The sequence below is a fragment of the Pan troglodytes genome, chromosome X, assembly GCF_028858775.2.
Source record: "Pan troglodytes isolate AG18354 chromosome X, NHGRI_mPanTro3-v2.0_pri, whole genome shotgun sequence".
Classification (NCBI taxonomy): domain Eukaryota; kingdom Metazoa; phylum Chordata; class Mammalia; order Primates; family Hominidae; genus Pan; species Pan troglodytes.
This window is the reverse complement of record NC_072421.2, coordinates 110,452,441-110,476,204: the sequence shown is the minus strand read 5'-3', so window position 1 is coordinate 110,476,204 and position 23,764 is coordinate 110,452,441. Positions and strand designations below refer to the sequence as shown.

Below are 23,764 nucleotides of genomic sequence, written 5' to 3'. Positions count from 1 at the left end.
TCCTCACCCAGGTTGCTAAATTGGCCAGATCAGCATCAAGGTCTAGCTATCTTGAATCTAGACAATGAAAGAGTACAAAGGCCTATTTTGGCCTCAGGCCTAATCTGTGTCCTCAAACCATTTTCCCTGTACTTTGGGATTATTGGCCACTGCTCTTTATTCTTTGTGTGCATATTTTATTGTTTATAACCCTTTAGGAGAGTAAGTGAATGATAAGCATCCCTCCAAGCCAGTCTAACAAAAAACACAGACATCAAACTAATAACTTGAAAATATTCAACTAAGCTTATATACCAAGTATTTGGAAGATAAGTTCAGAATGTTACAAGAACATATATATATATATCAGAGAAGACTTCCCTGAGGTAGTGTCATTTAAGCTAAGACCTAAAAGATAATTAGGAGCTTAGGTAAGCAAAGGAAAGGTGTGTGGGTGGTGGACAGAGCAGTCCAAGCAGAAGGACCACCATGTGTGAAAGCTCTGAGGCATAGACTAGCATGATACAGACCAGGAACTGAAAAGAGACTAAAGGGCCTGGATCAGAGAGTGGAGGAAGGTGCTTTATCATCCACTATAAAAATACAACACTTAGACCACATGCAGTGACTCACCCCTGTAATCCCAACACTTTGTGAAGTAAGGCAGGAGGATTGCTTGAGCCCAGGAGTTTGAGACCAGACAGGGCAACACAGGGACATGCTGTCTCTAAAAAAAAAAAAAAAAAAAAAAGTGGAAAATAATAGCAGGCATGGTGGTGCAGCCCTATAATACCAGCTACTCGGGAGTTTGAGGATGGAAGGTCACTTGAACCTAGGAGATCGAGGCTGCGGTGAGTCTTCATTGCATTACTGCACTACAGCCTGGATGACTATATTAGTCCATTTTCACACTGCTATAAAGAAATGTCTGACACTGGGTAACTTCTAAAGGAAAGAGGTTTAATTGACTCACAGTTCCACATGGCTGGGAAGGCCTCAGGAAACTCAAAATCATGGCAGAAGGTAAAGGGGAAGCAAGGACCTTCTTCACATGACGGCAGGAGAGAGAAGTGAGAACACAGGAAAAACTGCTATTTATAAAACCATCAGATCGCGTGAGAATTCACTCATTATAGGGAGAGCAGCATGGGAAACTGCCCCCATAATCCAATCACTTCCTTCTATTGACACGCGGGGACTACAGGTCCCTCCCTTGACACATTGGGATTACAATTGGAGATAAGATTTGGATGGGGACATGGAGTCAAACCATATCAATGACAGAACAAGAATCTGTCTCTGTCTATATATATAAACAAACATTCATATATGTGTATGTTTGTGTACAGTGTCTGTAAAATACCCATACAGGACATATTGATTTCCTGATCACAAAGCTAGAATTAATAAAAGCTCTTTCATAGCTCCCTGTTTATCTAGCCTCTTCTTCAAACATGAGAATCAATGTCCAATTCATTTATGTCTCAAGATTTGTTTCTGCCAGCCACTAGTTTTCTTTTTTTAATTTTAGTTTGGTTTGTTTATTTGTTTGTTTGTTTTTCTTCAGCAAGGCAAATAGAAATACCAAAAATAATATACCCTCTTTCTCACTTATGAACCCTTGGACACAATATCAATGTGCAATTTTTTTTTTTTTTTGAGGCGGAGTTTCACTCTTGTTGCCTAGGCTGGAGTGCAATGCCGTGATTTGGGCTCACTGCAACCTCCGCTTCCCTGGTTTAAGTGATTCTCTTGCCTCAGCCTCCCAAGTAACTGGGATTACAGGCATGTGCCACCACACCTGGCTAATTTTGTATTTTTAGTAGAGATGGGGTTTCACCATGTTGGTCAGGGTGATTTTCAACTCCTGACATCAGGTGATCCACCCACCTTAGCCTCCCAAAGTGCTAGGATTACAGGCTTGAGCCACCGCGCCCAGCCCAATGCACAATTCTTTTACCTAACAATGTGCTCTTCTTAGAGGCCCCGTAACAGCCCACCAATCTGACTGCACTGCCAACTCTTTATCCTTAAAGTGCTTGCTGAATTTCAATTTTTATCAGTAGCTTCTGTTTCTTCAGGAGCCCCATTATCAGTCAGCTTCTGTTTATCTGAAACAACCTGCTTCATTTTTTTTTCTAATTGCTGCAGCAAAAAAACAAAACAAAACAAAACAAAACAAAAAAAACCATTATGGTAGTATTTTAAATTAAGTCACAGCTCAGGCATCCACTTGTTTATCTGCACTGTTGGCCTCACACACCATTTCCTTTCTTTTAGAAGTTCAAATTTTCACTTAAGACTCTTTTAATTCATCTTCAGTGTTCTAGATGGTTGAAAATCCTGGGAAAAGGGAAAATGGGCTTTTTTTGTTTCATTCCCCACAGCAACAAAGCACAGATTCATAGAATTTATTGCTGAATGGGACCTTGGTGATCAGACCTCCTCTCATCCAAACCCCAATTCCCCCTGCTACTCCTCCATTCTTGCTCTCAGAAAATGATCTATTTTCTTCAAGTGCAATCCCCCTAAAATGTTCTCCCTGATCTACTCTTAACATACCATTTTTATTTCTACAGTTATTCTTTCTCCAGTCCTATAAATCTCAAAGGAATAGGCACCACTTCACTTTTTCTGCTGCTATAACATCTCTGATTCTAAATTTTATTTATTTGTCTTCCATTAGTTGTTGATAGTAATGATGATCGTGATGAGGAAGGTTATAGCTAATATTTATTAAGCATTTTCTATGTGCTCAGCACCACCTATTTCATTCCCACAGTAACAATATGATGTAAATGTTATTATTATCCCCATTTTACAAAGGCAGAGACTGTGATCTTCTTAAATATCTGCATTTTAGGCGATTTATACTTTCTTCTTTGTATTGTCTGTACTGTTTGGATTGTTTACAATGAACTATATACAACTTTTAAAATGAAACACAATAGATACCATAGAGCTTTTCTCATGGGAGGGGTGTGGGACCATCAGGGTAGTTTATATCCAATCTCTGATTTTTTCTCCACTGCAACAACATAATGGTCCATTCCATCCATTAAAAAAAATTTGAAGCTGGGCGCAGTGGCTCACGCCTGTAATCCCAGCACTTCGGGAGGCCAAGGTGGGTGGATCATTTGAGGTCAGGAGTTCAAAACCAGCTTGGCCTACATGGCGAAACTCTGTCTCTACTAAAAACACAAGCAATTAACCAGGCATCGTGGCAGGCGCCTATAGTCCCAGCTACTTGGGAGGCTGAGGCAGGAGAATCACTTGAACCCGGGAGGCAGAGGTTACAGTGAGCCGAGATCACACCACTGCACTCTAGCTTTGGCGAAAGAGTGAGACTCTGTGTCAAAAATAACAATAATAATAAAATAAAATAAAAGTAGTTTTAAAAAAAATTTGAGTGCCTACCATGTGCAAAGCACTATGAAGGAAACAAAGCAACATAAGCAGGAGTTGGAGACGGTTAACTTTTAAAAATGAATGGTATCTATGCCATCAAGAGTTTAGAGGAACAGGAGTTCACGGTGACAAGAATGCACTACGACTATAGCTCGGCCTTAAATGCGAGAGTCTCTCAGATACAGAGGAAAAAACAACAGCTGAAAGAAGGAAGGAAGAAAGGAAAAAGGGAAGAAAGGAAGGAAGGAGTGAGGGAGGGCAGGAGGGAAAGAAGGAAGGAAGGAAGGGAGGGAAAAGAGAGAGAAGAAAAAAGAAAGAAAGAAAGGAAGGAAGGAAGAAACAAAGAAAGGAAGGAAGGAAGGAAGGAAGGGAGGGAAAGAAAGGAAAAGAAAAGACAAAGCAAGGCATGTCTCTATTCTGATTCCCATAATCGTTTCTAATCCCTTTCCTCTCTTGACTGAGACAACGATAGCAAAAACTAATACTGGAGTATAGGTGTAAATAGGAGGATGTTTGATCCCTGCCTTGATTATTTTTTCCATCCTTGGCTTTCCTGACTATTTCTAAGTCATGAAAGTAAACCTTATGTTATTTCAAATTAACCAAATTCCTATCTTACTTTCAAACTTGCTTTTATTCACTTGCTTTACGTTCAACTTCAAGCAGAAACTCTGAAAACATATATAGAAGAATATGTAATAGGAGATGTAAAATGGCATCTATGTCAATCTTTCCCTAAATAAACTGCAAATTTTACTTAGCATGACTGCAAGCACAGTGATGGGCACATTAAAGACACATAATCACTTGTAAAATGACTGATCACTAACCTCTAGACCTTTAATCACCTTAGTTCCAACAGTTTACAATAAATTACCAACTCCCACAAGAGTAGGGTTTCACAAAACTAAAGCAATTCATCTCCGTTAAGATTTTGAGATTAAAAAAAAAAAGTTCTTTGAATTTAAGCTCTTTTCAGTACCAAAATAAACTTCAAACTATACATAAAACCTATCAAGAAGCTGTGAACCTCACTATCTTGATTCTTTGATATATATCTTGACAAAATCTAGATCAATTTAATAGATCAGAACATAAAAGTTTATTCTCTTCTTTCATCAACTATACAAATTCTATGGTGTTGCCATGGCAAAAACTGTCTCAGAAATCCTTAAAGTTAGAAGTTATTTCAATTCCATCATATGCAAAGGTGGAAAGGTGGCTTCACTCTTTCTTCGGTGTTGATCTTCCCTCTCAGTTTTCTCCTCAAAACTGGGATTCTCTTCAGTTTTGGAGCTCTCAATACGTAAAGCGAGATTTCCTAGAATGTCAACATCTGACGGTATTTTTCACATTAGGCAAGCTTGTTTTCATCACAAAGACCACAATTACAGAAAAGATTGGTAAAATCTATTTTTTATAAGAAGATGCTTATAAGAATAAAAAGGCATACAATTGATCATTACAATAGCTGTAAGCTTTGGTTTCATTTTTAAGTCCCTACTCTAAATAGGTGCAAGTCAGTAAAGGAAGGTGGCTATAGATTTAACATATTCATTTCTTTTTTTCCTAAAATCTGTACTGAAGTGATCATATTAATTTCTTTATTGAAGAATTTTGAAGAAAAAAATTGCATCACAAAATTATAACTAATTTGGGCAAAAGCATTATTCCACTTTGGCAAATAATTAAAAAAGCTCTGTATAATGCTTTTCTAGGTTGCATAATTGAGTTAATAAGTAGAGAAATGTAAAGTGAAATTTAAAAGCCTCAAGGAAGGGCCTTATCCAAAGAAAGTTCATCTACACAGTCTGAAATTATCCTTTTCTCATTCCCTGTGGGTTTAGGTATAAGGTCCGATGGGATTGTAGCAGTGTGGGCCCGAGGGGAGGATGAGGAATAAACACCAAGGCAGGCTGTGGGTACCTCATACTTGGCTCCAATTGGCCTCATTAGCTCCATTAGCTCACAGAGTAAATCTTCCCTGTGGCACATAGCAACAGGAAGTCCCAAGCAGGCAATACCTGAAGCCAGAAAGGGAGAAACATCATAGTTTAAAGTAAGTGATTCATTCAGAGACCTCTTGAGCCAACAAATGTTGGGTCCAAGGAATAAAATATGTTGCTTTGTGGGAAGAGACTGACAGGGACTAACTGTAGCCATGCAGAGTTGTCAGAGACTCAGGTTAATATAGTTTGGGTGGGAAGCAGAGACCCAAGATTAGTAAGAAATTGGGGTGCCTTGAGACAGAGGCTCAGTTTGATGACCAGGGGAGATTGTAATTCAAACAGTATACCAGATGATGTTAGAGATGCCTCTCAGAGCTTCACTTTTCCTCAAGTGTAAAAAGAGAATAATAAATGTTCCTGTTTCATAGGGATTGGTGAGGGGACTTACCCATCAAAAGGCAGAGAGAGACAAATAGCTATTTCTCTATTTTAATATGTGTGGTTATAAAAACAGTTATATAAGTGGGAAACAAGGATTTGAATGGAAAGAATATAAGAGCAATAAATTTTCAATGGCAATAAGAAGAGATGGGAATCACTGGTAACTAATAAGCAGAAGCAATGGGAATTGAACTCAGGATCCTATTCACATGATTCAGAAGTCCATTATTATGCATTCCTATTTATGTGTGTCCATGTATCTACCATTTTATTTACTGAGTGCTTACTATGTGTCAGGCACTGTGCTAAGCACTTTACATGAAATATCTCATTTAATCTCACCAGTACCCTGTGAGTAAGGTACTGTAGTCATCCCCATTTTACCAATGAGATAACTAAGGCTAATTTAGGACAAACTAAAGTAAGAGAAGGAAACAGATCAAACTAACAGACTTAGATTCACTAATATTGAATGATATAGGTAGAAATAGTTTGCATGGAATATCTATTAGTTCCCTGAAAACCAAATAGATCGTGACATCAATTATGATTTGAATCTAGCTCAAGATGGCATCACAATGGGAACATGCCAAGTATCATGGAATTCGGTGTAAACAGTGGCTGTTCAAAGGCAGCAAAGTGCCAAGAACTGCCAAAGAATGGACATTAGGCTACTGACTTGAGAGGGGCAGCCTAGCTATCCAGAAGACCAGACTAGGAGAGAGGTCCTGTTCTGAGTATTATGCTCCAGGAAGAGTTCTTGTTTTTCCTACAGATAACACAAGGTTAGGGCAGCATAAAAACATTGGAAAAAGAAGCCGATTTAAATGTATTGAGCCTTTATGACACACCAAGCTCTTTACTAGCTTTGCATATATTATCCCAGGCACTAGATAATGTAATGTGCACACACACGCAGGCGTTTTACCAGGTTTTCTATGACAGCCATTCATTCAAGATGGAGAGACATTGACTGGAAACTATTTAAATAGATTTTTTAAGTGAATAAATGACCATAGCCAGAGTGTTTTGATGTCCTGTTATAGTAGGAGTCTCTATATTATTTAGCTCATGCATACCTTTAAGAATATGATGAAAGCTATGGAGCTTTCTTCCAGAAAAAAAATATGTACATATTTTGCAGAAAATTCATCAAGCTTCTATAGAATCTGAGATTATACTCATGGATCCCAGTTAAGATCTAATGTGCTAAAATATTTCCAATGGGAAATTTTATGGTTCTTTTATGTTCAATAATTTTACCAATTCTCTAGATAAAGAAAGAGAAGACTGACTTGTCATGTTTGGACATGGCAGAAGATGAGAGAGCTATAAGATATATTAGAAATCATAACTAAAGTTTTCAAAAGAGCATGAGGAGCTGTTTGTAATGAATAGTACCTAATAGAAGATTTAAATTAGGGTTTCAGTCAATAGTAAGCTTGACTTAAGATAACATTGTGACCATGTCACCAAAAGCAGCTAATTTGATGTTAGGCTGCAAGCATAGAACCAAGCACATGATAGTACTTTACAGTGACTGCAGCCTACTGTGAGTATATACAGTATTGTAGGTGCTACCCTTTCAGAAGTGTACGGGTAAATATATTCATAAGCACTTCACAGGGATAGTAGAAAAACATGAAATCAAGTCTTGCAGTAACCATTGGTTGAAATGGAAATATTGAGCTGAGAGTAAAGACGATTCACGTGGAGAAGAAACCTTGTCAAATGTTAACTGGTTCTAAACATTTGAAAGCCTTAAAGTGGAAAAAAAAGATTTATTCTACATGGTTATAAGTCATAAATCTAGGATCAAATGTTATAAAAACACATTTTACTTCAATGTCAAGAAACACCTTCTAAATAATAAAAGCAGCCCAAAGATACAATGGCCTGCCTTAAGCACTAGAGTGTCCATCTTCTCACTAACTCTGGTAAAGCTGAGGCTCCATAATCAATTGGCAGTGATGCTTTAGAGGAGGCACAAGCATCAGACAGGAGGCCGGAAACTAGATAACAGTGAAAGTTCCTTCCTACACCAAAACCAAGAGTCTCTGAGTCTAGGAACCAAACAAATTAGGTAATTGTAAAGAAAAGTGCTCCAAAGTCATCTATGTGAACTCCATACTCAACCTATTTAGAAGCCACTGAGAATCTTTTAGTCACTCAAGTTTAGTATATTATGGAAACTAATTAACCTTAAACCTATTCATATTTTAGCTTCTTAAAATTTTTTATCCATACACAGTATATTGGAAATGACCTTTACATTTAAACATAAAAATATTCAGATATCTTCATATCACAAACAAAAGAATTGCATATGGTAACACTGGAAACAAAATTAAGCAAAAAATATCTAGTTTTTTTTTCCAAAAGGCATGGCTGCTGATAATTTGATAGGTTTGGAGACAGGGAGAGTACTAAGATGAATTCAATCCTACCACAGCTGCAACAATTTTTGGCAGGTAAAGTTCTGATTTTAAATTGTAAAAATGCCTCATTTCCATGACAAGATCATTGAAATATGTCATCCAGCAACAGCAAGCAGATTCACTCAGTTGTGGACATTGCAGTGGTCTGGTACATTTACTATTACGAGGATAGAAATCGCACAAAATTGCTTTCTAAATGTCATCCATTTAATAAACAAGAATGTCAAGACATGAAGAACACTCACCATTTCTGTAAACAGAGTGAATCTTGAGAGGGAGAGAAGGAAGAAAGAAAAGACTAGAAAGGATGCAAATAGAAGAAAGTAAGGAAGAAGAGGAAGGAGAGTGTATGATGAATATGCATTGATTATTTATTAGTTCTATGCTTGGTGATTTCACATATATTATTAACTCTTCCCCACAAGTGAAGCAGAAATAATTGTCCTCATTTTTAGAGACAAAGTAGCATGAATAAAGTAGTGAAGTAACTTGGCCAAGGTCCACAGTTAAATAACGGTTAAACATGGATCATCTCTCTGACTCCAAAGGCCATAATCTTTCCACTAACAGAATACTGCCCCTACAATAAGTGTGGAGTTTAGGAATATTTAGAAGGCCTAATATTTAGTAATCTTCACTGACTTTCAAACATCTTCAGCATACAAAGCCCTTGCCCCTCCTTACTTCTCCAGATTCGCCTTTCATTACCCCACCCATCAAACTCTACTGGCCAGCCACACTGAATACCTTGTAGGTTCCCAAAATGCTCCAGGCTGTCAGCCTCTTTGCTTTGTGAATTCTTCTCTTTGATTTCTTTCTTCACCTGCTGCCCAGCTCCTATTTTTTTTCAAGATTAAGTCAAGCCCAACTAACCTCTCCAGAAAGTCTTTCTTGTCCACCTCAGGTAGGTAGCTGCCTTGCCTCTGCTATTCCTTACTACCTTGAGTATATCTTGATCACATCCTCAATCAGGCTGTATTGTTTGCTCATCTCTCTCTCACCTACTTGACAACAACCTCTCCAAAATAAGAACTGGAACTCATTTTCGCATTGCATCTCTAACATCTAGAATAGTTGTTAGACTGTAGCAAGCACTTATAAATGCTGAAACAATAAATGAATGAACAAACAGCAAAAACAATGACAACGAAATGAAAAAATGAGGTCGGTAGGTCCGATGTAGTAATAGGTAGACAGACTGCATGTGATCCTAAGTAAAGCTCCGAGATAAACAGTTTCACAATAAATCAGGGAAAGCTCTGGTCAACCAGGACACCACATTTTCCCTTTGTTAAAAGAAGAACCACATTTTCCAACTAGATTTGGACCTCTTCCAAGTTGTCCTTCTCCCTCACTACCAAAGTTGGTGCACTAAATAAGAAGTGATCCACTCCCTTAAATGTCAGCACCCACATCTAGGTTCTAAGCAATTTAGAAGCAGAGATCCTGGCAGCTGCAGCCTTGGTCCATCTCTCCACTGAGAGAGACAGATGCAACTTTTTGTTTACAGTCCAGAAGTGAGCAGATGTTTGCTTGCTTTCCCTGATGTATATGCCCTCTGCTCTATGGCAGCCGTCCGATTGCCTTGTCTTGCTTCCAACTGTTTTGCTAGCTTCCTTTCCCTCTTGATCCAGAGACAAAAACAGAAAGAAACAAAGAAATAAGCCACATATATCATTTTTCAATTTTCTTGTGTGAAACCCTGTGACTGCTTCATTTCAATGAGAAGGAAATTAGTTCTTTGCCCTTTGAAGTGAGCTGAATCACTCATAATGTGAAAACAATGCAACTGTGGAGAGACAGAGTAGTGCCTACAAAGGAATGCATGTAAGATGACCTGGGTTCTTTCTAGTCCTAGCTGTACCACCAGCCAACTATGTGACCTTGGACAAGCCACTTAACCTCCCCAGGCTTTGGTTTCTTCATCTGTAAAATTAGGAGATTTGGCTATATGATCCTTAAAGTCTCTTTCACTCTTAAATTATGTTTTGGACACACAAGCATAGAAATAAAGTGGTTTCACCATAGTACAGAACCCCACATTTTAAATAATTACTGACTCACTCTAGGTCCAAATCTATAAGCCTATTCTCACTCTTCCATCCTTCTGTCTTTCTGGTTGAATGCATGTTTCTCTTCAACATGTGATTCGAATTCAAATATAATATTCTCAGTGTGCTAAAAGGGCATTGCTGGAGCTTGTAGCCTTGGTACTCTGGTCTAAATGCCCCGGACTGGAATCTGAAGACCCTCATTTCCTCTGTACATGCCACTGTGCTGATCATATGGCACAGTCCACATTCAACATTCACCTGATCCCATGCTAACTTTCTAATTCACCTGACTGGGTTTTTGTTGTCAACATTGGGAGACTGTGCATTATGGCAAGAGAGTAGGGAATTGGAACTAAGGGTATTCGTAAGATGTGAAATTCACAGTCTAAAAGAACTGATAAATTAAAGATTACAGGAGGCAATGAGTTACAAGTGAAAGATTCATAGTTACCAGGGATATCATGGAAAACTGTGGGCCAGAAACTAGGCAGGCATGGAAATTAAAACCTGGAATATATATATACCAATGGTTAAGGAAAGAAAATAGATAGTCAAAGTCTGAGCAAGCAGAAAAGAACCTGAAGTGGTCATATTCCAAATAACAGATGGCTGGTAAAGCCCTTGGCTAGTGGTTAGGGCCCAAGAGATCCCCCAGAATCAAAAGCAGAGGACAACGTGGACAGGAGAATGGATGTGAGTTTTTGGCTATCAAATAAATCTTGATTCTGATCCACACAAACACTTGCTGCTAGGAAAATAATCATTGAAGAGCACATGTGGCAAAGTAGAGGAGTGAAGCCATCTGACTAATCTGGGGAGTTAAAAGTTACTGTCAGTTTGGTCAAGCACGGTGGCTCATTCCTGTAATCCTAGCGGTTTGGGAGGCCAAGGCGGGGGAAACACTTGAGGCCAGGAGCTTGATACCAGCTTGGCCAACATGGTGAAACCCCGTCTCTACAAAAAATACAAAAATTAGCCGATTGTGGTGGCCTCGTGCCTGTAATCCCTTGGGAGGCTGAAGCACAAGAATTGCTTGAGCCCGGGTGGCAGAGGTTGCAGTGAGCCGAGATCACATCACTGCCCTCCAGCCCAGGCAACAGAATGCGACTCTGTCCCCCTGCAAAAATAGAAGTTAGAGGCAGTTAAAGGCAGAAACCAGCTATCCACCTGGTTCATTAAAGGGTATGGCACCATGGTGTCAGAAGCCAGTCTCACAATACATGGATCATCTTTTTTTTTTTTTTTAAAGGATAATATGACCACCCTTCCTGTCTAACCTTCAAAGGGTGATCCCATCAACAAACAGAAAAGTACGTGCATGGGTCTCTAAAGCCCTATGGTGGTGAGATTCCCTTCAGAGCCTCCTTATTTTTCATGAAGAAAAATCAGCCTGTTCACAGCTTAGTGAAGATAAGTGAACCTGACTGGACATCAGTGAAGAGCTGGCCAGGCAACACAGCACTGAGCCTAAGAGACAGCAGCAACTCCCAGTTCAGGAATGATGTCCACTTCGCAAATTTGCACTGGCTTCCTACTTTTAGGTTTGTGTCATGCATTGTTACCTAATCTCAACTCTCTTTCCCAATAAGCCTGGAAATCCTTCTCATCACAAAGCTCTGGACATCCACTACTAATTAGTAGATGAAGACTAGCAAAAGAGATTTAAGTATATTTTCCATCTAGGTTGCAACTAGTTGTTAGAGCAACTGCAGCCCCAGACATCTCAAGGCCTCAGTGAACTTTTTCTGTGTTGATTTTACGACCTCAATCCTCGATGCCTCTCTATAGTCCAAAAATACCACCTGGAGCCCTAGGATTAAGAACAAAATCATTTTACTCCTGTAAGCCTGCTACACAGATTCACAGTGATTGACACAGCCTACCCAACCATGCTTCTGCCTTGCATTTTGTTGTTAACCCCTCATGACCCGTAACGATGACCTCAAGGTAATGTAACACTCAGCCAGCACCACTGCCCCGCTGACCCAGCCACAGTAGATATAATCTTAGGTTTTAATTCTGCAGGACCATTCCACACACCATTTATAATATTTTTCATTTTTCGAAAGTGATCCAATTTCCTGGAAAAATCATTCTTGAAAAAGTTATTATCTTCTTGGTAATTCTTCAGGTAAAATAGTTCCAGAGGCTAGTCATAAGGGCACCTTTCCAATTGAATGTATAAATCAAAAGGTTTGCTTTACTTAAAAAGATTTCCTCCTATCAAAGAGAACTCTTCCTTTGAAGGTGAAGATTCGCTTCTGGTCTTCTGGCCTGATTTACAACCAATGTAAACAGAATGGAATATACTCCCTTTCTCATTTGAGGATTCTAGTACAAATAAAAACAGCTTGTTAAATAAAGCAGTGATAGGGCCATTTTGCATGGTTGTGCTGAAGAAATCCATTAGTGATAAAATAGCTTTATGTTTTCGAACAAGTTTAAGGCACAGAAAGTCTCCATTTTTCCTACCTTTAATTTAGATGAAGCTTGATAATACTTGTCAGTTTAAAACTAAACATCATATATGATGCCTTTCTGAAGACCTATTTTTGGTTTAGTTTTAAACTGACAAGTATGATCAAGCTTGTTTTATATATATAGAAGAACAAAGATGAGGAATTGTAATATTTGAAAGCCAGTTTTAAAGGGAAGTTATTTTATTAAGAAGTATTTGTATCTATAAATGTATGCAGTTTTGATTTATGGGAAAAAGTCTTTTGTTTCAAAGAATCAGAATTAGTTTCATTTTGTTGCTTTGCTTTTAAACTAAACCTTATTACTTCACAAATAGATCTGAGTGCTACAAAACTCCCTTTCAAAGTTAATGGTCCTTAAAAATTTTATGCAGTAATATGCTAACTATGATTCAGATATTTTCTTTTTTTGTTTGTTTTTGAGACTGAGTCTCGCTTTGTTGCCCAGGCTGGAGTGCAGTGGTGCCATCTCGGCTCACTGCAAGCTCCACCTCCCGGGTTCACGCCATTCTCCTGCCTCAGCCTCCGGAGTAGCTGGGACTACAGGCACCCGCCACCACGCCCAGCTAATTTTTTGTATTTTTTAGTAGAGACGGGGTTTCACCGTGTTAGCCAGGATGGTCTCGATCTCCTGACCTCGTGATCCACCCGCCTTGGCCTCCCAAAGTGCTGGGATTACAGGCGTGAGTCACCGCGCCAGGCTGATTCAGATATTTTCTAAGCAATTTTAGCAAACATTAACTGAGCCCATACAATTATATTAGAACCACTGGGAGCTTTGAGTGCTTTTTAAAAATTTCTGGAGTGACTAACAAAAAATAATGTCATCTTATAATCAGGAACTGATATATTTTAAAAATGGAAAATATTTAAAAGACTAATAATTATTTCACATACAAATATTTGGAATACATCAGCTACATTGCTATTATACTAATACTGAAATAATTAAACTTAAAGGTAACACAGCTTAGAGTCTTCAAAGTTAAATGCCAGAATTCAACTTTATATTTCAGAAATAAAATAGAGTGGTCGGGCGCGGTGGCTCACGCCTGTAATCCCAGCACTTTGGGAGGCCAAGGTGGGCGGATCACGAGGTCAGGAGATCGAGACCATCCTGGCTAACACGGTGAAACCCCGTCTCTACTAAAAATGCAAAAAATAAGCCGGGCATGGTGGCAGGCGCCTGTAGTCCCAGCTACTCGGGAGGCTGAGGCAGGAGAATGGCGTGAACCCGGGAGGCGGAGCTTGCAGTGAGCGGAGATCGCGCCACTGCACTCCAGCCTGGGCGACAGAGCGAGACTCCATATCAAAAAAAAAAAAAAAAAAAAAAAAAAAGAAAAGAAAGAAAGAAAGAAAGAAAGAAAGAAATAACATAGAGCTATGATTTTTCAGATTCAGATGTCTAGTAACCTCAGCTATTCAAAGCAACCTAGAACCCGCCAAATAAGGGAAATCATGAAAATAGCCAAGAGTTAATTAAAGGTGCATAGTTTATAGGTCTTGTGTTTATGGTATTTCACTGACCAGAGGTAATGAGCCAAATTTCACACAAACCACCTCACCCCTCTTTTTCCTAGAAAGAGGGAATATCCGATGGATTAGCCTGGATAGCCAAATCCAGACCCATTAGCAACAAAACTGAGAAGAATAGGAAGAAAAGGAGAGAGATCAGAGAAAGAGAATGAAAGAGAGAGAAGCAGAGGGAAAGGGAATCATTGTTATAAAATACAAGAAGGATAGCAAGCAGCAGATGCCCTGACGTCAGTGATCAGAGACAGCAGAGCACAAGGAAGGAAACAAGAAGCATCTATTAGTTACTGGTCTGAGGGCTTATAGCCAAAGAAGAAACTAAATCCTCCCTAACAATGGAGAGAATCACTGAGTTAGAGAGTCAGAAATTAAAAAAAAAAGAAAAGAAAAGAAAGAAAGAAGCAATTAATCTGAAGTTAGTCACTTTAGGTTCATACAATATTCCAAACCCTAATAGTTTCCAAAGGTTTGCCATAACAGTAAAAGAATTTATAAAAACCTTGAATCAATCATATTCAAGAAAACCCTTTACAAAGGCAGTGAAGCTTAAAGTATATTTTAATATAATTTTCACCATAAACAATCTTTTTTTATGCTTGAGGGATAAAGCTTCCGTTCTCTGAAAAAAAAAAATCACAAATTCAAGACACATAATACCCACATCATGTAAGACGACTTAAAAAATCATTCTACATAGAAAATTCCAAAATTGTTAAATACTCTTTGAAGTAATGCTAATGAGTGAATACGGATGGCACTTTGGGGAAATATTGACTGACGCATTAGAGACAGTACATCACAGTAGTTAAGCCAGACAGCCTATGGCCAAATTCTAGTTCTACCACTTACTGATCTCGTCTTTGGTGACCTCATACTAAGTAACAGCTTGGGTACATTTTTCATTGTTCTGTAGCTCAGTTTCCTCATCTGTAAAATGTAGATAACAAATGTTGCCTATCTCATAGGGTGGCTGAAGGAATAAAATGAGATAAGGCAGATAAAAGATTAGCAAAATGCCCGGGATATGGTAAACACTCCATAAATGTTAGCAATTATTATCATTACACATTACTTAGACATGTCAAATAACCTGCCCACCTTTAGTCTCTCCTGATCCTAATCCCTGCCACACACTGCCATCATACAAATTTTCTAAAAATTAACCTGCTAAAAATAAAGTTTGATGATTTCCTGTTGTGTAACAGCCAAGTCTACATTTCTTGTCTTGTAATTTAAGATAGTTAAAGCCCTGTGACAATCTGGTTCCTTTCTCCCATAATTACTATTAATTATGTGTTAGTATCTTCAACCCCATTTTACAGACAAAGAAACTGAGGCCCATTCTGTTAAGAAAAATATTGCCTGTGTGACATTTCTACAGAATTACTTTTGGCTCAGCAACTTGTAATAAACCTTGAAGTTAAAGGTTGACAGTAATTATTTTGGTCCCCAGAATAATACCCCTTCCTCTCAGTTCACCATAACTTCAGGCCATGGAGATGAATCTGAAAAAAAAGGCCTAAAGAGTCCAATGATTCTATGTTTTCCAATATCTCTGTATTCTCAGTGGGAGATGGGGAAGAATTTTCTAATCCTTCATGATCAACTTCATGTTTCTAAATACTTAATAACATAAAGAAGGGTGAGAATGATTCGAAGCAAAGAAAATGCATAAAGAAGAGAGGAAATGGAAGGGGAGAACATATAAAAAACAAAAAGGAAAAGGAGGAAGGAGAAAGGGATGGACAAAGATGCTTCAGTCACTGTTTTGTTGTTGTTGTTGTTTTGAGACAGGCTCTGGCTCTGTCACCCAGGGTAGAGTGCAGTGGCATGATCTCAGCTCACTGCAGCCTCGAACTCCTGGGCTCAGTTGATCCTCCTACCTCAGCCTTCTGAGTAGTGGGGACTACAGGCATGTGCCCCCAATGCCAGGCTAGTTTTTCTATTTTTTTTTTTTTTTTTTTTTTTTTTAGAGACAGAGTTTCAGCATGTTGCCCAGGCTGATCTTGAACTCCTGAGCTCAAGTCAAGCGATCTGGCAGTCTTGGCCTCCCAAAGTACTAGGATTACAGGCGTGAGCCATGGCGCCCAGCCAATCACTGTTGGTATACATTAACTTTTGTTTTTTGAGAAGAAATAGGCAAAATGGCTACAAAATGTGCACCCATAACAACATCTTTCACAAGAGGGCACTAGTACATAGGATGATGATATGAATATGAATGAATGTACCTAAGGGCAACAAAAAGAAGGTAACCCTGTGTTTGGCACTTGCTATGGAGCCATTCTCTTTATGCATTTCACATCCTCTACACCCCAGAGTATGCTCTGGAGCACTTGGAGAGTAAAAAGCCTTGTCTGTCATTACATCAACATGAACACGAGGTCTTTTTAGCTCCAAATAGAAAATGAAACAAACAAACAAAACACACATAAATACTACAATGCCCAAGAGAGCCAGGCACTATAAACTATCATGTGAAATGGCTGATATTTTGGAAGTCTTACAAATTTCTTTCCTATATTTCTATTTTTATATTAGGCAATAGTTTCACTGTCACCCAACGAAACCCACGAAAATTGTATTCATTGCTAGATCTATTTGAGGTCCTTTCTTAGCATTATAACACAACTCAATTCAATAGTCCTGTAAAAAAAAATAATAACTGTGGTTGTTTTCTTAACTGATTATTCCACAGATGGGAAGGCCACTTGGAGAGGTCATCAGTCAGGTTAGAATGAGATTCTAAGTTGGAACTCAACATTGATGAGAAAAAAAACACTGAACCTAAATTTGGAAACCCTCAAAAAGGCAATTCTGTCTGTGAAACTGCAAATGATCCTCATAGAAAGGAGGGAACGTGGTAGTGTTTAAATAAACCAGTGTCATCACACCAGTAGCTTTCTGACAAATTGTTTTAAAATAATACTTTTTTAATGGAAAGAAAGGAGAGGCTACAATAGGACATTTATATAATTGAAGCATAATAACATTCTACAAAATTCTCCCCACATGCATATTGTCTGATTGCAGAATTCTAGTTAGCAAGCATCCATGAATTTACCAAGAAAAGCAAAGGGTGCTGTTTGTCTCATCTAGAATAAAATAATAAAGAACAGTGAATATAGCAATTAACTGTTTGCAGAGTGCTTTCTTGTGCACTATTTAATTTGATCTGCATGAGAACCCTTAAGAAAGAAATTATTAATTTCTCCATTTTATGGAAGAGAAAATGAGAGGTCACAGAAAATAATTGACCTGAGTCACACTACTAATAGGTGATGACCCAGGGACTGACTGGAAGCCAGGGCTTCTTGCTCTAAAAGTTCATGCTTGTTGCTCTTTGCTGCTTCTTGTCAAAATGAATGCATTGCCATGAAGCTGAGAAAAGACATCGATTTTACTTATGTTTGTGTTTCACAGAAACCGACATATTTATATACAACTACATGAATATGTAGTTATTTATAAATAAATAGCTTTATTTATGAAATTTATAAATTATTTATAGATTTACAAATAAATTAGAATTCTGTTCATTCTAAGACATACCAGGCTATGACAATACTTTAATTGTGTATTATTTCTACTTTGACAACAATTACAAGGAATTTTGTTTATTTTTCAACAATATGAAATTATTCAGAATCGGTTATTCAGAATTAATATCAGAAAGAATAACGGATTTATTAAAGGCTTTAATTACATAGAAGGTTACAGCTCTTTTAACGCAGGTTAGGTTTTTAACTTTAAATAGGTTTTTTTTTTGCAATTTATAGAAGTCATACATTGTTATTGTAGACAATTTGGAGTACACAGAAATTTAGTGCTTTTTAAATTTTTTTTCTTTTTTAATTTTTATGAATACATAGTAGGTATATATTTATGGGGTACATGAGATGTTTTGATACAGGCATGCAATATGAAATAATCACATCATGTAGAATCAGGTATCCATCCCCTCAGGCACTTACCCTTTGAGTTACAAACAATCCAATTACACTCTTTATTTTAAAATGGACAATTAAGTCATTATTGACAATAGTCACCCTGATGTTCTGTCAAATAGTAGGTCTTATTCCTTCTTTCTACTTTTTGTACCCATTAACCATCCGCACATCACCCCCAGCCCTCTACTACCCTCCCCAACCTCTGACAACCATCCGTCTACTCTCTATGTCCATGAGTTCAATTGTTTGATTTTTAGATCCCACAAATAAGTAAGAACATGCAGTTTCTTTTTCTGTGCAAGGCTTATTTCACTTAACATAATGATCTCCAGTTCTATCCATATTGTTGCAAATGAATGGATCTCATTTTTTTTATGGCTGAATAGCACTCCATTGTGTATATGCTCCACATTTTCTTTATCCATTCATCTGTTGATGGACTTTAGTTTGATTCCAAATCTTAGCTATTATGAACAGTGCTGCAACAAACATAGGGGTGCAGGTATGTCTTTGATATACTTTCTTTTGGGTATATTCCCAGCAGTGGGATTGCTGGATCATATGGTAGTTCAACTTTTAGTTTTTTGAGGAACGTCCAAATCGTTCCCATAGTGGTTGTACTAATTTACCTTCCCACCAACAGTATACAAGGGTTCCATTTTCACCACATCCTTGCCAGCATATAAGCCATTTTAACTAGGGTGAGATGATATCTCATTGTAGCTTTGATTTGCATTTCTGATGATCACTGATGTTGGGCATCTTTTCATATGCCTGTTTGCCATTTGTATGTCGTCTTCTCAGAAATCTCTATTCAAATCTTCTGCTCATTTTTTATTGGATTACTAGACTTTTTCCTATAGAGTTATTTGAGTTCCTTATATATTATGATTATTAATCCCTTGTCAGATGGGTAGTTTGCAAATATTATCTCCCATTCTGTGGGTTGTCTCTTCACTTTCTTCATTGTATCATTTGCTGTGCAGAAGTTTTTTAACTTCATGTGATCCCATTTGTCCATGTTTGTTTTGGTTGCTTGTGCTTGTGGGATATTGCTCAAAAAATCTTTGCCCAGACCAATGTCCTGGAGCTTTTCTCCAATGTTTTCTTGTAACAGTTTCATAGTTTGAGGTCTTAGATTTATGTCTTTAATCCATTTTGATTTGACATTTGTATCTGGCAAGAAATAGGGGTCTAGTTTCATTCTTCTGCATATGGATATCCAGTTTTCATAGCACCATTTATTGAAGAGACTTTCTTTTCCCTAGTTTATGTTCTTGGCACCTTTGTCAAAAATGAGTTCACTGAAGGTGTACGGATTTGTTCCTGGGTTGTCTATTTTGTTCCATTGGTCTAGGTGTCTCTTTTTATGCCAATACCATGCTGTCTTGGTTACTATACCTCTGTAGTACAAATGGAAGTCAGGTAATGTGATTCCTTTAGTTTAGTTTGTGTGTGTGTGTGTGTGTGTGTGTGTGTGTGTGTGTGTGTGTGTGTGTGTTTTGCCTTAGGATAGCTTTGGCTATTCTGGGTCTTTCATACTTCCATATAAATTATAGGATTGTTTTTGTATTTCTGTGAAGAATGTAATTGGTATTTTGATAGTGATTGCATTGAATCTGTGGATTGCAATTAATAGTATGGACATTTTTAACAACATTGATTCTTCCAATCCATGAACATGGAATATTTTTGCATTTTTTGGTGTCCTCTTCCATTTATTTTACCCATGTTTTACAGTTTTCATTATAGAGATATTTCACTTCTTTGGTTAATTCCTAGGTATTTAATTTTATGTGTAGCTATTGTAAATGGGATTACTTTTTTTATTTTAAGTTCTGGGATACATGTGCAGAATGTGCAGGTTTGTTACATAGGTATACATGTGCCATGGTGGGTTGCTGCACCTATCAACCCATCGTCTAGTTTTTAGGCCCCGTATGCATTAGGTATTTGTCCTAATGCTCTCCCTCCCCTAGACCCCCACCCCTCGACAGGCCCCAGTGTGTGATGTTCCCCTTCCCTCATTGTAACTTTGAACTCCTGGGCTCAAGCAATCCTCCCACCTCCAATTCCCATGTAGCTGGGACTACAGATGAACACCACCATGCCCGGCTAAATATATATACACATATATACATATATATGTGTATATATACACATATATACGTATATATATGTATATATACACATATATATGTATATATACACATATACACATATATATGTATATATACACATATATACATATATATGTGTATATACACATATATATGTATATATACACATATATACATATATATGTATATATACACATATATACGTATATATGTGTATATACACATATATATGTATATATGTACATATATACGTATATATGTACATATATACGTATATATGTGTATATATACACATATATACGTATATATGTGTATATATACACATATATACGTATATATGTGTGTATATACACATATATACGTATATATGTATATATACACATATATACGTATATATGTGTATATACACATATATACGTATATATGTGTATATACACATATATACACATATATACGTATATATGTGTATATACACATATATACGTATATATGTGTATATATACACATATATACGTATATATGTATATATACACACACACACACATATATATACACACACACACACATATATATACACACGCACATATATATATACACACACGCACATATATATATATATATATATATTTTAGAGGTGGGGTTTTACCATGTTGCTCATTCTGGTCTCAAATTCCTGGGCTCAAGTGATCCTCCTGCCTTGGCCTTTCAAAGTGCTGGAATTACAGGTGTAAGCCACTGCAACCAACTGGGGCCACAATTTTTAATTGGTGGCATTTGGCTCCTGTGGAGACATTGTCTAAAAGTTTCCTGCCTTTCTAGGCTGCTCCTTTCTTGTTCCTTTGGTTAGAGAGAGTAGGCTTTTGTTGTGGCTTTTTTGTGTGTACTTCTTAGTATTTCCAGGTTGCAGTCTTCAGTTCTAAATCTAGGATGTGTGAGGCAAAACAAAAACAAAAACAAAAACAAAAACAAATCTACCCAGGGAACTCGTCTTCATGTTCCCTGACATGTTATCATGTAATTACTTGGGTCTAGCTAGTCTTCTTTCTTTTATCTACCTCTCAGAGACTTCTTACTTTTGTTTTATATATGATTTGCAGAGCCTTTTGTTGTGCTCAGCAGGAAGAATAAGGAGAAGTATGTCTATTCTATTGTCCCTGTAACAGAATTCGCAGAACCAACTTTTAAAAAGAATAGGTTGAATTAACTTAAATTATAGGTTATGTACATAGAGAAAGAGAGAGAGAATCTCACTTTGTAACCCAGGCTGAAGTGCAGTGGCGCTATCTCAGCTCACTAGAACCTCCGCCTCCCAGGTTCAAGCTATACTCCCACCTCAGCCTCCTGAGTAGCTGGGATCACAGGTATGCACCACTATGCCCAGCTAATTTTTTTATTTTTAGTAGAAACGGGATTTTGCCATGCTGGCCAGGCTGGTCTTGAACTCCTGACCCCAAGTGATCTGCCCACCTCGACCTCCCAAAATGCTGGGATTACAGGCGTGAGCCACTGTTCCCAACCCACAGGATATATATATATATATATATATATATATATATTTGTAAATCAGAGCCAGACATAATGGCTGACTCCTATAATCCCAGCACTTTGGGAGGCTGAAGTGGGAGGATCACTGGAGGCCAGTTGTTCAAGATCAGCCTGGGCAACATAATGAGGCCTCATCTCTACAATAATAATAATAATAATAAGTTAAAAAATTAGCCAGGCATGGTGGCATGCACTTATAGTCCTAGCTACTCAAGAGGCTGAAGTGGGAGGATTGCTTGAGCCCAGGAGTTCAAGGCTGCAATGAACTATGTTTGCATTACTGCACTCCAACCTGGGCAACAGAATAAAACCCTGTCTTTAAAAAAAAAAAAATCATTAGCTAATTGTTTTGTTTCCATTGGTTGCTTCCAAGGTAACTAGTGAAAGAAATGTACTACTAAGAAGCAATGCTACAGTAATATTCCCAAAGGTACAAAAAGAGATGTGTTTGAGATTGTCACACACACATTGTTGTAAACTTAAACAAAAGCTAGAAATAATATAAATGTCCATTAGTAAAGGATTGAATAAATGGATTCTGGCATATTCCTGATTGATATTTTGCAAGCATGCACAAATGCAGATAAAATAGTTGGTAAAATACTGAAATAAGCTTAATAGTTTCTGTCTTGATTCCATACACTGAGTGCACCCCTCCAGCACTCTGGTCATCTTGGTTCTTTCCCCAGGATACCTTGAACCCCCACACAATCTAACAACTAAAGTCTTAACACTTGCATAGCAGGGGGCTTTAGGACCATATGTTACCACTATAACTGGTGCTCATTCTGATTGCTTGAGACCCAGGTCTTAATACATATCGAATATTTTATGTATCACTGCTTGGTCCACATAAACTATAGAATACCATACAGCTAGTAAAATGAATGAGGAGACCTCTAAGTAAGCATAGAAGATTGAACAAATATACGTATCTCCACTCACTCCTGAAACCTCACTAAAATGGCAGCAAATAAATTTATTTATTTATTTATTTTGAGACAGAGTCTCGCTCTGTTGCCCAGACTGGAGTGCAATGGCACAATCTCGGTTCACTGCAATCTCCGCCTCCCGGGTTCAAGTGATTCTCCTGCCTCAGCCTCCCAAGTAGCTGAGATTACAGGCGTGCACCACCATGCCTGGCTAATTTTTGTATTTTTAGTAGAGACAGGGTTTCACCATGTTGGCCAGGCTGGTCTTGAACTCCTGACCTCAGGTGATCCACCTGCCTCGGCCTCCCAAAGTGCTGAGATTAAAGGCATAACCCAGCAAGCCAGGCCAAGAATTTTAAAAAGTAATAAAAGATCCTAAAGTACAAAGAGAACATGAGAGGAGATGAAAGTAGAAGAGAAATACCAACACACATTTTGTAAGCTAGAAAATAGATGGACAGGTGGTAAATGACTTAGCAGTGTAGATAGATAATACTGAAACTTAAGCCTGAAACTGGGTAGAAGCCAACAAAAGGCGAGGCAATTCATGCTGCAGAACCTCAGAAAGTCTTAGGATTTGCAGGCACCAAGAATCTCTAGGGGCAGGGGTGTGAGTGGGACTGAAAACAGAAGAGTAGATTATCAGTTGGTATAAGGAGTATATAGTCCTTCCTTCTAAGTTCACTCATGTACTCCATGGAGTAATTTCCCTTTGCCAATGCATGTAGAAGACAGGAGGGTTTTTTTCCTGCTGGAAAAAGTTTATATGAATAAGAAGTGGGGTGAGTTGCCACACCGAAAATGAGGATACAAAACATGCATATTTTTCTTTCCTTTTTTCTTTTTTCTCTTTCCAAGATGTGTTCTCATCTGGAAAACCTGCATGTCAAGAGGTTCAATCTTCAGTCCCTACCTTATTCCTGTCATATATCCCAGAA

The 23,764-nt window shown here is 37.9% G+C and overlaps 1 long non-coding RNA gene across 1 annotated transcript in view; it reads right to left on the bottom strand.

Annotated features, from left to right (window-relative positions):
- The window catches only part of LOC104003971 (uncharacterized), a 122,489-nt gene that overhangs the window by 5,490 nt on the left and 93,235 nt on the right, over positions 1–23,764 (bottom strand). Inside the window, exon 4 of the long non-coding RNA XR_676777.4 lies at positions 613–706. This is a non-coding gene — a long non-coding RNA (uncharacterized LOC104003971). The remainder of the gene's footprint in view (positions 1–612; positions 707–23,764) is intronic.